This window comes from Leptinotarsa decemlineata, unplaced genomic scaffold (assembly GCF_025532065.1).
Source record: "Leptinotarsa decemlineata unplaced genomic scaffold, Ldec_3_MD MMD2_tig00026375_RagTag_RagTag, whole genome shotgun sequence".
NCBI lineage: Eukaryota > Metazoa > Arthropoda > Insecta > Coleoptera > Chrysomelidae > Leptinotarsa > Leptinotarsa decemlineata.
In genome coordinates this window covers 1978612-1992925 of record NW_027412711.1, presented here as the reverse complement: position 1 = coordinate 1992925, position 14314 = coordinate 1978612, and the positions used below count along the sequence as shown (strand labels likewise).

General features: G+C 35.6%; 1 protein-coding gene across 2 annotated transcripts in view; it reads left to right on the top strand.

Annotated features, from left to right (window-relative positions):
- The window catches only part of ste14 (isoprenylcysteine carboxylmethyltransferase ste14), a 91932-nt gene that overhangs the window by 25923 nt on the left and 51695 nt on the right, over positions 1–14314 (top strand). The window lies entirely within an intron of this gene.

Sequence of the window (14314 nt, the reverse complement as noted above, 5' to 3'; positions counted from 1 at the left end):
TTGATAAAGTCACTAGTGTGGTATGTGTTTATGTCGTTTATGTCGTTTATGTAAATCAAAAACAACAAGGGCCCCAGTACACTTCCCTGGGGCACTCCGAACTTTGTAGTGACTGGAATGGATAATTCACTTTCAATCTTTGTGACTTGTTGTCGATCATTTAAATAATTTTTAAACCAATTTAGCACAACCCCTTTAATCCCAATTAATTCTAATTTTTTTAAAAGGATATTCCTATCAATTGTCTCGAATGCTCTTCGTAAATCAAGAAAAACTGCAACAACGTATTCTCCCTTATCAATTGATTGTATCCACTTGGTAACAGTCAGTTGTAGAGCGGTTTCACAGGAGAAATTCTTTCGAAATCCAGATTGGTTTGTTATTAGGATATTGTTCTTGTTAATATATTTCATTAGTTGATCGTATACAGCCATTTCCAACAATTTCTCCATTCCCGGCAGAGTATTAATGGGACGATATTCACTTGATTTATTTGTGTTTGGAATTTTAGGTATCGGCACAGCAGTACTGACTTTTAATGCATTAAGAAATTGTCCATATTGTAGGGAAATATTTACAAACTGCAATAGTACATTCCCAATAACACCAAAAGTATATTTTATAAATTTAATATCGACAATTTCTGCCCCAGATTTGTTTTCCAAGTTGTTGATTATTTTAGCAAGGTCTGCTATCTTTAGCTGCTGAAATTCAGAAAAAGTAGACACTGCCTCATCACCCGCTTGCCAAACTGTATTAGCATTTATAGAGTCAACTATGGATTCGATACTAGTTTCGAAATAAAGATTGAAATTTTCAGCAATTTCACGAGTTTCCGTGCAAATTTTTACTTGACTGTTTATTTCAAACTGGATGCCGTTACTGAAACTAGAGTTATTCGTTGTGTTTATCAGCGATTTTATGCTTTTCCACATGCCTCGTGGATTTCTCGTGTTCAAATCAATTTTATTATAATAGTACTTCTGTTTTTTTTTGTTTTGAGTAAATTTACTACATCATTCCTCAATTTTTTGTACCATTGCCAATCATCATCATTTTTGCTATTCTTAAAGGTCTTATATGCATCATCTCTTGCTTTAGCACAATTATGCACATCCTGGTCATACCATGGTAAACTATTTTTATGACAACGGTATGTTTTGAGAGGAGCTATGATATTAACAGTATTTTCTGTTTGGAAAATAAAATCACTATAAAATCGATTTACATCAACACAGTTTAATAAATAATTGTTGCTTATTAGTTCTTTGGTTATTGTATCCATATTTGTTCTGTCCAAATTTCGGTAGGAAATCAGAGTTTTTCAGTTACTCTTTATTCTATTAGACAAATTGACTGAAATCAAGGAATGATCAGTTAACTTTGGCACATGTTGTACAATGTTTTGATTATCGAAATTACTAAGAACAAAATCAATCAAAGAGGAACTATTATTTGTAATTCTGGTACATTCATTTACGTGCTGACAAACTCCATGACTGTTTATTATATTTCGAAAACGAGTTGAATGTGTCATTTTTGAGTAGATTTATGTTAAAATCGCGGCTAAGATAAATTTTTTGTTAGATGTACATAAATCTTCACAGATGTTTTCGAAATCATCAAGAAATATTGAGTGACTTGCACTGGGTGAATGGTACAAAACGCCGACTATCATGTTTGTTTGATTATACTTAATTTTTAATGCTATACACCAGTAATTGTTGTTGAGAATATATCGTTTATAGATCGAATAATGTATTCTACGGTTAACATAAATCACAACACCTCCCGTATGTCTTGATAATGAATCACATCTAATTGTGTTATAGTTCGGGAGCAAAATCTCGGAATCTTGAATGTCTTCAGTAGTACGACTTTCGCTGAATAATAAGATATCCGGCTTATAGGAAAGGATTCTGGCGATTACTTCGTCTTTATGTGCGGTAAGACTTTCAATGTTACCATAGATAATATTTGTTTTTAAGGGTATATTAGGATGAAGTGCTAGTTTTTTTCATTTTTGTCCATGTTAACAATAGTAGGTATATTGTTAATGTATCTAATGATTTTTGAGTTATCGCCTTTTGCAATTATTTCCTGAAGCTGTTTCTTGATACTCTTATAATAATCTTGTTGTTTTTTTGTTTGGTCCTTGAAGATTTTGATGTCTTGTGAAAGCGAATTTTTATTCTTGAGTACCGAAATTGCATTCTCTTTGCTCGCTGTGATTACTTTGATCAGGCGATTTTTATCAGGGGAAGTTTTCCCAACTCTGAATATTTTTAAATTATTTATGTCGATATTTTGATATTGAAGTAGATCCTGTACAGTTTTAATATCTTCTTCTTTCCTGCTTAAAGGTGAAGTGGCCTGCGATTCCTTTATATTTGCTATAATTAAGTTGGATTCTCTTCTTTGTCTCTCCATCAGCTCCACAATGATACTTTCCTGAGAGCCAGTTTCCTCCGTCTTGACTTTTTTCAGCTGGTCGATTTCGTTCTCGAGTACATTAAGTTCTGATTTGAGGTCGATATTTTCCACTCTTAGGTCACTAACTTCTGATTTCAGAGTAGCAACTTCTGCTGTGAGGGCGGCGAATTCAGCTTTGAAACTTCTAATTTCTCTTACGAGTAGTGGTACACTCTTGAAGGATACGCGGCATTCTTGACAAAAATAATGTAGGGTTCTTTTGATAAGAACCACTGCACGAAGTTCAGACGAACTCAAACCCGTACATACGTCTGATAGATGTTGCGTGATGTGACAGCTGTCACAAGTGACAGTTTTATCACCTAGTGTTACGTTTCAATTTAGCACTAGATCAAACTGCTCTTATGTGACCTTTCAAAACACTACCTTACCTTTTAAGATTTTTATTCAAAGGATATTAACAATGTAATTGAGTTACAAGTAGATTTTATTCATTTAACATCATAGTAATGGGAATCTTCCGTTCCATAGAAAACTATACCTGAAATGTACAAGAATATATGTATGCTCCCTGACTAACTGCTTTGACCAGTATTTACGCATTCTCCTATTGCCAATCGACGTTGGAGATCCGAAATTCCTCGCTAGGTTGAAATAGTTGTTATTGTTTGTTTCTCAGTTTTCTTCACCTATCATTTTTTTCAGCCGTTGTCTGCCTTATTCCCTATACCTTTCCGAGATTATTTCTTGCATAGATTGTTATTCATGACTTCCAGAAGGTTTACTGACATATTAGAGTCATATCGCCTGAAAAACAATATTAGTTACCTCTGGGTTTCTGAATACTGTTTGATATTTTCGGTGAATATTCTGCATAATATGAATGCTCTAATATTTGTACTGAAAGGGAAGGATGTGGCGACTTACCTTATATGTTTCTATTTCATCGCATGAATAAGGATTGGTAAATAGTTGAAAATAGGTTGGAACAATATTTTTGTATACATTCTAATACAAGGTTAAGAGACAGCTGTTGGTTGACATCTGCCGAACTTTCGTAGTGTCGTTCCGTCGACTTACACCGAACTAGTTCTACAGTTGTTCACGGGTGAGGGATTGATCGGTTACTCAAGTTGTCAAGGGTTGTTTAAGGGTTGCATTGCTTTGAGAAGGAGTTTTGATGGGTCATGGACTTGTTGATATTGTCTCAAGTGGCTGTGGAGGAATTGATAGATTTATGATGTTGTGCACAGCGCCCCCTTGGTGCTTGTAGGGTAGGTTGGACGCACCGTGGCAACAACTGGTTAGCTGTCAGATGTGGCAGTCTTTTAGTATTCGGAAGTTGGCCTTCGATTGAGCTTGGTTCGGAGTTCAAAGCGTACCATCAGACTGATTGTAGGATATATTTGGTTTTATTTGTGCCATCCTTCACGGGGATTATTTCTACAAGTCAGGATTGTATAGTGGAAGACTGATTGGTCATTTTGGTGTGGATATTTGCAGTCTGAAACTTAATCTCTTTTGAGGATTTGTGGTGGTTACCGAACTCGTGCCAGGTGGAAGGATTTCCGAAATTAGGTATGTCTGAATCACTGTCGCATCTCTCATGTGGTCTTAGCTATGATATCACTTCTTCAATTCTTCAAACCTTCGTTTCTCGTCTCTAGATTCGTAAGAAACAGAAGGCCCTCAGTCACTCATCAAGTCCCAGTAGGACCTCCGTGCAGAGCACCGCACACGAAGAAACGTATAGAAAACCCCTTGGCCAGGGTAAGAATTTTACCATTAAATGTGTTTTAAATGATTTTAGTAATTTCTGATTCCATCGTTGTCATTCAAGTGAATATTAGTTTTGAAGAGAGGTTTCAACACTCATTCAATTGTCTTGATTTTTATGGGTCATATGGTTATACAGGGCACCCAAAAATATACTCTTGTTATCTTGCTACTTTGCTTAATGAAAATATACCAGGGGTATTGATTAGTCAAATAGTCCCTATTGAATGGGGGTTGAATCTCACCTTGTTTTTATCTGATTCCGTAGGGTTTTTTCTTCTTCTTTCCTGTTTTTTTTTCTTTTTTTTTCCTGTTTTCCGGTTTTCCTGTTTTCCTTTTTTTTCTTCTTCTCAAGTTTCTTTATCTTTCTGGATCTTATTTGGTGATCCATTACTGGTCCAGCTTGTCGTGCCCTACAGGGTGATCTATCTTGGTGGTGCTACAGGGTGATCCATCTCCGCCGTACTACAGGGTGATCCACCGGTGCTACAAGGTGATCCATATCCGTCGAACCACGGGGTAACCTAACACCATATACCGGGTGGCCCAAAAGGAGCACGCAAGTTATAATTGATTTAATTGAAAATTTGTGATATACTGAGATATTTGAATAATTGTTGCCCTTATGTTTATTGATACCTGTTGATATAGTGTTTGTTTATCGTTTATTGATTAAGAGTTTGTTTATTGATACCTGATTGATATAGATATTTGTGAAACGGAAATTGAGGTATATTCTTCCTTTCACGATTGCTGATTGACACCGATGCGCCTACGCCTGAGCTCACGCGACGCAAACGAGTTTGTCTTACCATCCGATACTAGTATTTACGATTTCACCTACTCAATTTTCGTGGTAGTTTTACTCGACGTATTGTAGTTTTTTGAGCGTCGTTACTACCGTAATTTATGGCTGATTGAATTCGTGGTATATACACCGCACTCTTGTATTGACATTTGAACATCGCGTAGTAGTGTGAATATTGCATTGTTGTCTTAGAAGCGTTGTTGGTTAATCCATGTAAGTTAGGATTACTGAATAAATCATATTGGGGATCTTTATCTTTTATTTCCAATATTAATTGGTAAGTTATTGATATTGTGAGTTACTTAGGGTATCTGGAGGATTAAATTTACCTGGCGCCCATTAAGATCTATTTGAAATTTGCTAAGTTGTTTAACCCACTCCCGTCTCCACTGTTTAGCTAAGCCGCGGATACCCATCTGTCTTATTTGTTACCGACAGATGATTTAGTCTCCTCTTGTGGTTTGCGAGGTGACACTAGATCCTGCTCACATGATGCACAAATATCGGCCATTCTGATATCGATCAAAAATGGTGTTTAACCCTCTGACTATAGGATAGCTATTTGTTACCAGTTTTTTCTTCACTTGCTGATAAGGTTTTTCCAAACAGTTTGTGCAAATGTAAAATCTCCAAAATGTAGGTGCAAACACAGATTTGACATGAAAAACTAAAAATACATTAAAAGGTTCTTCTCGCAGTTCACGATTTTCCAACACACCAAAATATCAGTATTTTTATACGGTCTTTACTCTGGTTATTTCTAATTAAACGGAGCTGTCCTGTTTCACGTGCACACACACTCTCTACTCGTCAAAAACTTTATGGTTTATGATGAATGATATAAAAAAGCAATGGTCCCGTTTCAATAAATAAAGTTTTTTTTTTTTCATACTGAGCTTGTTTCTTCTGTATTTATAAAATATTCAGCGGAAAAGTGAACTAAGTCCAACATGAGAGAAGAAAGAAAATTATAAAACTGAAAACATTAAAATTCCTTGTTTCGATGATGGCACTCATATTCAAGTTATGAATGGTCTAAGTGATCTTCAATCGCAAAAAAAATAGATGATATGGGAATTAATTGTTGACAAACAACTTCAAATCTTCATATCTCAAATTCACAATAAATGGACTTAGTTCACTTCAGCTTTGAACCTCTCAATTGCTATCTGTCTTTTAGGTATGACTCGATAAGATCTAATGCTGTTCCACGTATTCCATATTTGTGGAGTTTTTTCAACAAAATATGATGAGAAACACTATCAAATGCCTTTGACAGGTCACATAAGATTGCACGTGTATGTATCCCTACATCTTGATTTTTGACTATGTCGGTGACAGCTTGAGAGGTTTATCTGGGAGAACAAAAACCATACTGATGATCATCTAGGAGTTTTCCCTTTTCTAAAAAATTTATTATTCTGTCCTTGATGATAGCTTCTATTATTTTTAAGATTATAGGAGTTATTGTTATAAATCTGTTGTTGTCGCAATTATTAGCATCACCTTTCTTTAGAATAGGGGTTGCTCTCCCCAGTTTTAAGTGTGATGGAAACTCACCCTTTACCAGGCAAATATTTGTCAGATGTGCAAGAGGTTCTGCTAAAAGTTCAGGAACGAGTTTTATTATTTTCGCACTGATATTGTATGCATCCATACTACTACTATTTTTTAAGGTTCTCAGAAGTGTTAAAATTTCATTCTCGTTTGTGGGTCTCAGGAATACCGAGGTTTTTACATTAATTTTCAAAAGTTCCTCACCTCTCAGATCGGTGGGAGGTATTGTTTTAATAATATTGTCAACCATTGTTGCACTATATTCACTGAAATCATCCGCAGTAAGGCACGTGCTTTCACTACTGAAACTGGATTTCCCTCTGATCTCATTTACTATTTTCCAGGCAGTTTTTGAAACACTATCATACACCTACCTCCCTTTTATATTTGTTTATTTTTTTTCTGTAGTCTTTTTTTGCTAAAATATAAGAGTGTTTTGATTCTGGATTCCCCGTCATTTTATAAATGTAGTTTTTTTGTTTCATTTCATTTCTCAATTTTTTCAGATCGTCTGTGAACCACTTTGGTTTATGAATTTTTTGATTTTCTTTTTTTAAAGGAAATGCTACTTCAATCGCTATGTTATCACAAAAAAATTTAGCTAAGATATTTGGATTGTCAGATAAGTAAAATTGTGTCCAATCTATTTTGTTCATATGATGTTTGAACTCTGCTATGCCCATTTCACTAATTTACCTGAATGTGTTTAACTCTTTGTTGTCCCAAACAGAATCTGTATTTATTTTAACACTAATAAATTGCCCAAAATGATCTGATATGTCCTCTCTGATGATTCCAAAGTCTATATAGCTGTTGAAATTTACGCAGATGTTATCAATACATGTGGCGGAGTATCCGGTAACCCTAGTAGGTTCACGTAAGAGAGTTTTAAAATTATGAGATACGAGTATATTTTGTAAAGTATTTTCTTCTTTGCTGTGTGAGATAAAATTTACATTAAAATCCCCTAGTAGTACAACTTCAGTATGGTTCCTGGTAATGAATTCCAAGATATCATCAAGAGAATTTGAAAATTTGTCAAAATCACCACGATTAGATCTATATATTGTCACTATAACAGTATTTTCAATAACTATAGCTGTGAATTCTGCGTCAATTTCCGTACAGAAATGACTAACATCAATTTTTTGTGATGAAAGATTCTTTTTTACAAATATTGCCACACCTCCATGTTTGAAATTTTGCCTACAGTAAGAATTCACTATTAAGTAGTACTTAATACCAATGGAATGTACTTGTTCTGTTGTTAACCATATTTCGCTGAGACACACTACATGATACAAATTTTCTGATAAAAATAAATTTCGGTCATCAATCTTGTTACTAAGACTTGGATATTTAGATGGAAAATGTTCATTTCAGCATCCAAAGGTCTACGTTTACTATTCAAGTGTGTAGAAGAAACTTTATTTAATCTTCTTTTTCGTGACGAGTATCGATCTGAATATTACTGGAGTTTTTTCCCAACAACAAAGACACGTGTTTCGATCACCAATTGATCATGTTCAAAGAGGAAGATTAAAACTATTTTAACCAAAGGTTCCAAACAGTGCATCCTATTCTGAAATTGAAACGTGTGAAGCGTATTTTACTAGGCCAGAAACTCGCTCTTTCAGGTGTGGTTCAACTCCGATCATGAAAGACTGGTTGTCTTCTTGCGTATTTTGTGTTGGTAATTTTTTTATGCATGTGTTTTCAGAATTTGTTCGTTCCTTTATGTACTTATCTATGTTTTCCACAAGAACTTCATCTGGTACACCTGAGACAAATAACCATATCTTTTTATTTTTGTTTTCTTTCTTCCCATGAAAATGTTCGTCTCCGTCCCCGCTTCCAACATTATTTCTTCTTTTTCGTCTGACGATAGTCAGATAGTCGTATTCTGGTTTTGTTAAGTTAATGATTTCATTCAATTTTCGCTCTGTTTGAATTTTCAGTATTTCGGATGCAACCTGATTTATTTCAATTTTTGCCTCACCCTGTAATACGGAATTCCCCGTTGACCCTGATTGTGAGTTTGTATTTATTTCATTTGGTCCCTTATGTTGTTTTTGTTCGGATGACGTTTTTTCAGTTGGTTTCTTCTTCGTGTTTTGCTCCAGATTTTTTGTTGGGCCAGATTGAATGTTTTGATTGTGTTTGTATTGAAACAATTTTTCCTCAAGATATGCAATTTTCTCGTTCAACAATCCAATTACACATTCTTTGTCACTTATGATAATGTCTTTATCCTGTATAATTTGCCTAAGCAGCTTATTTCCATTTTGTCGAAAATATCGTCGGTTTCCAGATCATCACATAATTGCGGAAGTTTTTTGTTGTCACAGCAAATTATTTATGCATTTATTCTTTGACCACATGATGGATGGTAGATTGTTTCACAGTTTATGCACTTAAAACCATTAACTATGGCTTTTTTACAATATTTGCAGTCTCTCTGATCATTCGTATTCTGGTCAGTCGGCGCCATCTGGCGATACTATTCTTGAAATAGTCATAGGTCCAACATACTTTTCGGCTAGTTTGGAAGTGAAATATTTGGTAGCATCAGATAGTGCATAATTCTTTCAACACACTAATTGTCTTACTGTGAATTTGTCTAGGCGACGACGAAAATCGTACTGACGTTTTGATCGTTTAAAAGCTTTTTCAAAATGTGCTTGTACATCCTTATAAATATGCGAAAAGGTCTGAATTTTATCATTGATTGAATGTTGAGGATATAAAGAATCGATAGGATTGTAGGTTGCAGATTTACCGTCTAATATGACTTCACGTCCAAAATTAACAAAATTGGGAGTGTACTGTCAGGTCTTCAAAAAATGTTACCTGATAGCGTAAGCAAGTTTTAGAAGATACTGATCCCATAGCCGATGATTTTTAGAAACATAGGCAGTGAGCATGGATTTAATAACGCGATTAACCCATTCAGTGGGATTAGTTTGTGGATGATAATTGGCGTCATAGGAAATATCAAAATTATATTTCATGGAAAGATCTCTGAATAGTTTACTCCGAAACTGTACTCCATTATCAACTATCAAGGTTTTCGGAGAACGAAACATCAACAAGACATTGTCTTCAATGGTCTGAGTCACAGTACTCGCAGTTGCGGTTCGTAACGGAAATAGAAGAACAAACTTACTGAATGAATCACATACAGCAAGAATAAAACGGTAACCTTTGCACGTTTTAGGTAATGTTCCCATTAGGTCAGCACTGACGAGCTGTCAAGGTCGAGAGGCAATGGGAGTTTTAGCATTAAACCAGTTGCTTTATTTTGGTCCGGTTTGGTAAAGTTACAAAAATGACAATGTTTTATATAGCGACACACGTCAGCTCTCAGTTTTGACCAGTAATATTGGTTGGCTACTCGAGCTACAGTTTTGAAAATGCCTGCATGTCCTGCGGTGGGGTCGTCATGAAAACGGGAAATACTATCTCGCCTTTTCTCCTTTGGAACTACTTATTGCCATTTATCGGACGGCTCCGATAGCTGAGGATATTTTAGACGAACATGTTTGAATAATCTGAGTTGATCATCAACTTTATACGAAACGGGTAATTTGTGATATTATCACGTAGTTTCAGATACCATCGATCGGAAGATGAGAATAAATGATCATTTTCTAGCATTCTGGTCACGTTTACTTCTAGAGACTCCGTTAAAAAATTAACATATCGAGGCAAAAAGTCAGGAACAATATTTTCTGGTTCCTTTCGGCGAATAATTTCATAATCATAAGGTTGTAGTGGTAAAGCCCAACGTCCTAGACGACCTTGAGCATCTTTCAGATTATGTAACCACTTCAAAGAGTGACAATCTGTTATTATTTCGAAATGGAATCCCTCCAAATAATGTCTCAGTTTTTCTACTGTACATTCTCTTTCGTTTGCACTATATTTTCGTTTCTGATGAGTTAGCGACCTAGAAAGGTAGCAGATTACTTTCTCTCCTTCCTCAAAATATTGACTGAGCACAGCACCAATTCCAAATGCTGACGAATCAGTTTGCAAATAAAACGTTTTCTGAAAATCAGGACATGTGAGGATAGGAGCACTAACCATACATTCCGTAAGATATTCAAAAGATTTCTCACATTTCTCTGTCCAGCGAAAGGGTATATTTTTCTTTGTGAGATTAGTTAAAGGTGCAATAATAGTGGAGAACTGTAGGATAAATCGATGGTACCACGAAGCGGTACCTACAAACTGTCGAATTTATTTGGTACCGGAATATTCAACAGGGCTTCAACTTTCAAAGGATCAGGTCTCAAACCACACTGATCCACAATGTAACCCAAATATCTTATTTCAGAGCGGCAGAAGTAACATTTTTCGAAACTAACAATCAACCCTGATGTATGTAATCTATCAAAATTTTTTTGTCAGAATGTCGATATTTGGTTAAAAGTCCTGAGATACCACTATGATATCATCAAGATATACAAAAACGAAAGGTTGTAAATCTGGTCCTAAGATAGAATCTATTAGCCTTTGCCCAGTAGCAGGAGCATTAGTCAAACCGAAAGGCATGACTTTGAAACGATACAAGCCACCAGGAACCGTAAATGCCGTTAAATCTCTACATGATTCGACTATAGGTACCTGCCAGTAAGCGCTTTTTATGTCTAATGAGCTCAAGTATTTCGCGTCACGTAACTGATCCAGAATAGATGATATGTAGGGCAAGGGATATGCGTCTTTGACTGTAACCGCATTGAGTTGACGCTAATCTACACAAAAGCGGTACGATCCATCCTTTTTCCTTATCAGGCAAACAGGAGAAGATTACGGACTTTTACAAGGCTCAATGATGTCGTTTTGAAGCATCTTCTGAATCTCATCATCAATCACTTTTTGTTTAGGCGGGGATACCTGATAGTATCTCTGCTTATTGGGTTTGTCATCACTAACCAGTTCAATTGTATGAGATACAAGATGAGTCCTACCCAGGCAAGTTCCCATCATTTTGTTCTTTTCTTCAATTAAGGAATTCAGTACGTCTTTCTGTTGGAGACTCAACAAGGATTCATCCTGCATAGTGCTAACTTAAATTTTATCGGGAAAATCCTTGCAAAAATACCAAAAATTTTGTCTCAAATCCGGAACAATATTCATGGACTTCCAAAAGTTAATCCCCAGAATCAATTTTTGAGGTAGCTCGGGAATCATCCAAATATCAATAACACATATTTTGTCCATCATACATAAAGGAGTGGTGACGTACCCTATACTATGACATATTTGGCCATTGGCGACTTTACATTCGTTCAAAGAATTTTTCAATTTGAATCCAAGTTGCTCAAAACCACTTGATCCAACCAACGTTCTAAAAGCAACTGAATCTAAAGTCTCATTACTGGAAATCCCAGCACTGGATTTCCAGGTAGAGTCGTTCATCACCACTAACGTGTGACAGTACATAATCCAATATTATTTGATTTTTATGACTCAAGTGGAAAGAGATCGATTCATTCAAAAAAGGGAAAAACTTCTAGACCACCTAGTTCCTCCCCGATACATTTCCCGAATGAACCCGGTTAGAATTCTGTTCAGTATCTTGTCGATGTCTATATCTCTCAGAACTTCTCATCTGCCTACCTGCAGAACGAGAACAACAAGAACACTCACAAGAAGTAACATCTGGTGCACCACAGCGGTAACAAAATTTCTTACGAGGAGTCACGTAGCCACGGAAGTTATGTCCACTTTGTCCACAGTTGTAGCAGCTCCTAGTTGAATATATTGAAGATATTTCTGAAACATTGTTACTGGTACTGGCTACGGATGCTTCCACATAAGTTAATTCTGGTATCAAAGATTTATTTCGAGAAGGCGGGGGTATATAAGATTTGGCTATATCCCGCTTCTCATCCAATACGCGGCAAACTTTCAATAAATCAACAATGGATGTAATCTCTTGAAAGTCTAAAAAAGGTTAATAATAAGGATCAACACGTTCCAATATCATTGAAAACTGAACTTCTGCAACGGGATTTCGTATCTTGTTGAAAAGACTTTTCATGCTAGCCACGTACATTCCAATACTTTCCTTTGGTCCTTGAGTCCTACGCTTGATATCATCGAAAGTTTGTAGGTAAAAATTGTTGACGCATTAACTCTACCAAGGATTCCCAATCCGATGCCCAGGGCTTCACTAAATATAACAGACGTAAACATCACCCTCAGCATCCCTGAATAAAATAGAACAAAAGATGCCTCTTGATTTCCTTTTTTCCTCAACTTGCTCAATAAAGGTGCAAATTGAAATGGAACCTGGTTTTCCTGTGAACTTTAGACCTCAGTCACGAACAGGTACTGGCCTAATACTGACAGCTGTTTCTGAATCACTAGGTGAATCACTGGATTCAGCAGAACTGTGGGCTACAGGATTCAAGGACTGTCGTAAAATGTATATATCGAAAACAACCGAGTCTCCAATTATAATAACAATTGAACACGATAATCAGATTTACATGTCTTTTCAGCATCATTTTGTGGATTACTTCTATTAACACGACCTAAAAGATGAACAATTCTTTGTATGATACTTTTATATTTATTGTCTTTCTCTGTTTCCGAAAAGTCAACAAGAGATGTTTTAACAGTATCAATACCAGATAAAACAGCAGTTGAGTCCTGTTCAAATTTATAAGGATAAGCAGGGTTTTTGATTGCCAACGAAGTTTTTTCTAAAGTCAATGCATTACCGAAGAGCTTTCCGAAGATCCGTAACGGGTAAACTACCACCCTTACCTAGACCTCTAACATTCTATTCATAAATGAGTTCATCTTTTGTGAGACGACAAATTTCCAACTTGAGTTTTGTGGTTGCCATATTGACAATGAGAAATACTATGAAATTCCAAATGTTATTGAAAGCTCAATAAAAACTACTATTCATGTATTTCTAATATCATACACTATTTAAACAACTCAATTGTGACAGAAATAATCAAAATGAAGAAAAAGACGCTTAGCGTCGATAGGCGTCGCAACGTTTCAAAATTGTAAATTGATAATGTGTTTATACAACTTCAAACTTCCGTCTTATACCTAAAATTTAATAATAGATATTGCATGGAATGATGCAAAAAAAAAATTCGTATGCAGTGCCATAAACAAACAAAAAAAACGAGTCGGATCTTTCCAACTGCTATATAAAAACATTCGCAACGATAGTGAATAGCGAAACAAAAATTCGAATATCGATAAACTATTCCAATATCAGTTCAAATATTTCCGAACAGAACAGAATAAAAATAACGATACCTAACAAAAACGCATCAGCGCAGCCTGAAAAAGAAATTGGCATTGTTTCAATTTAGGTATATTCGCGAGAAATGAGCTCGAAACACTGAAAATGTTTATTATTGTGGATGCATGAAAGTTACTTAGGTATATCAGCATTTTGTATTCATTTACTATGAACATTCAACCGAAAAAAATTATCTTCTTTCTAGGGCCCTTGACGTTGGGTGCCAATTTGCTACGCGATGTTTTTGAACGTGATAAATAAATTACAATAGGGTTGCCGAAAATCAAAACACCACTAACATGCCCAACTAGGTCAGTAGTTTGAACTGAATCGTGGGTGCAAATAATTTAAGAGAAAAAAATTATTTTTAACAAAAATGGGAAGCGCCATCAATTTTTGTTGGCCAGTTAAAAATCGGAAAACTGCCAGCTATGAAAGTAATATTTTTATTTGCAATG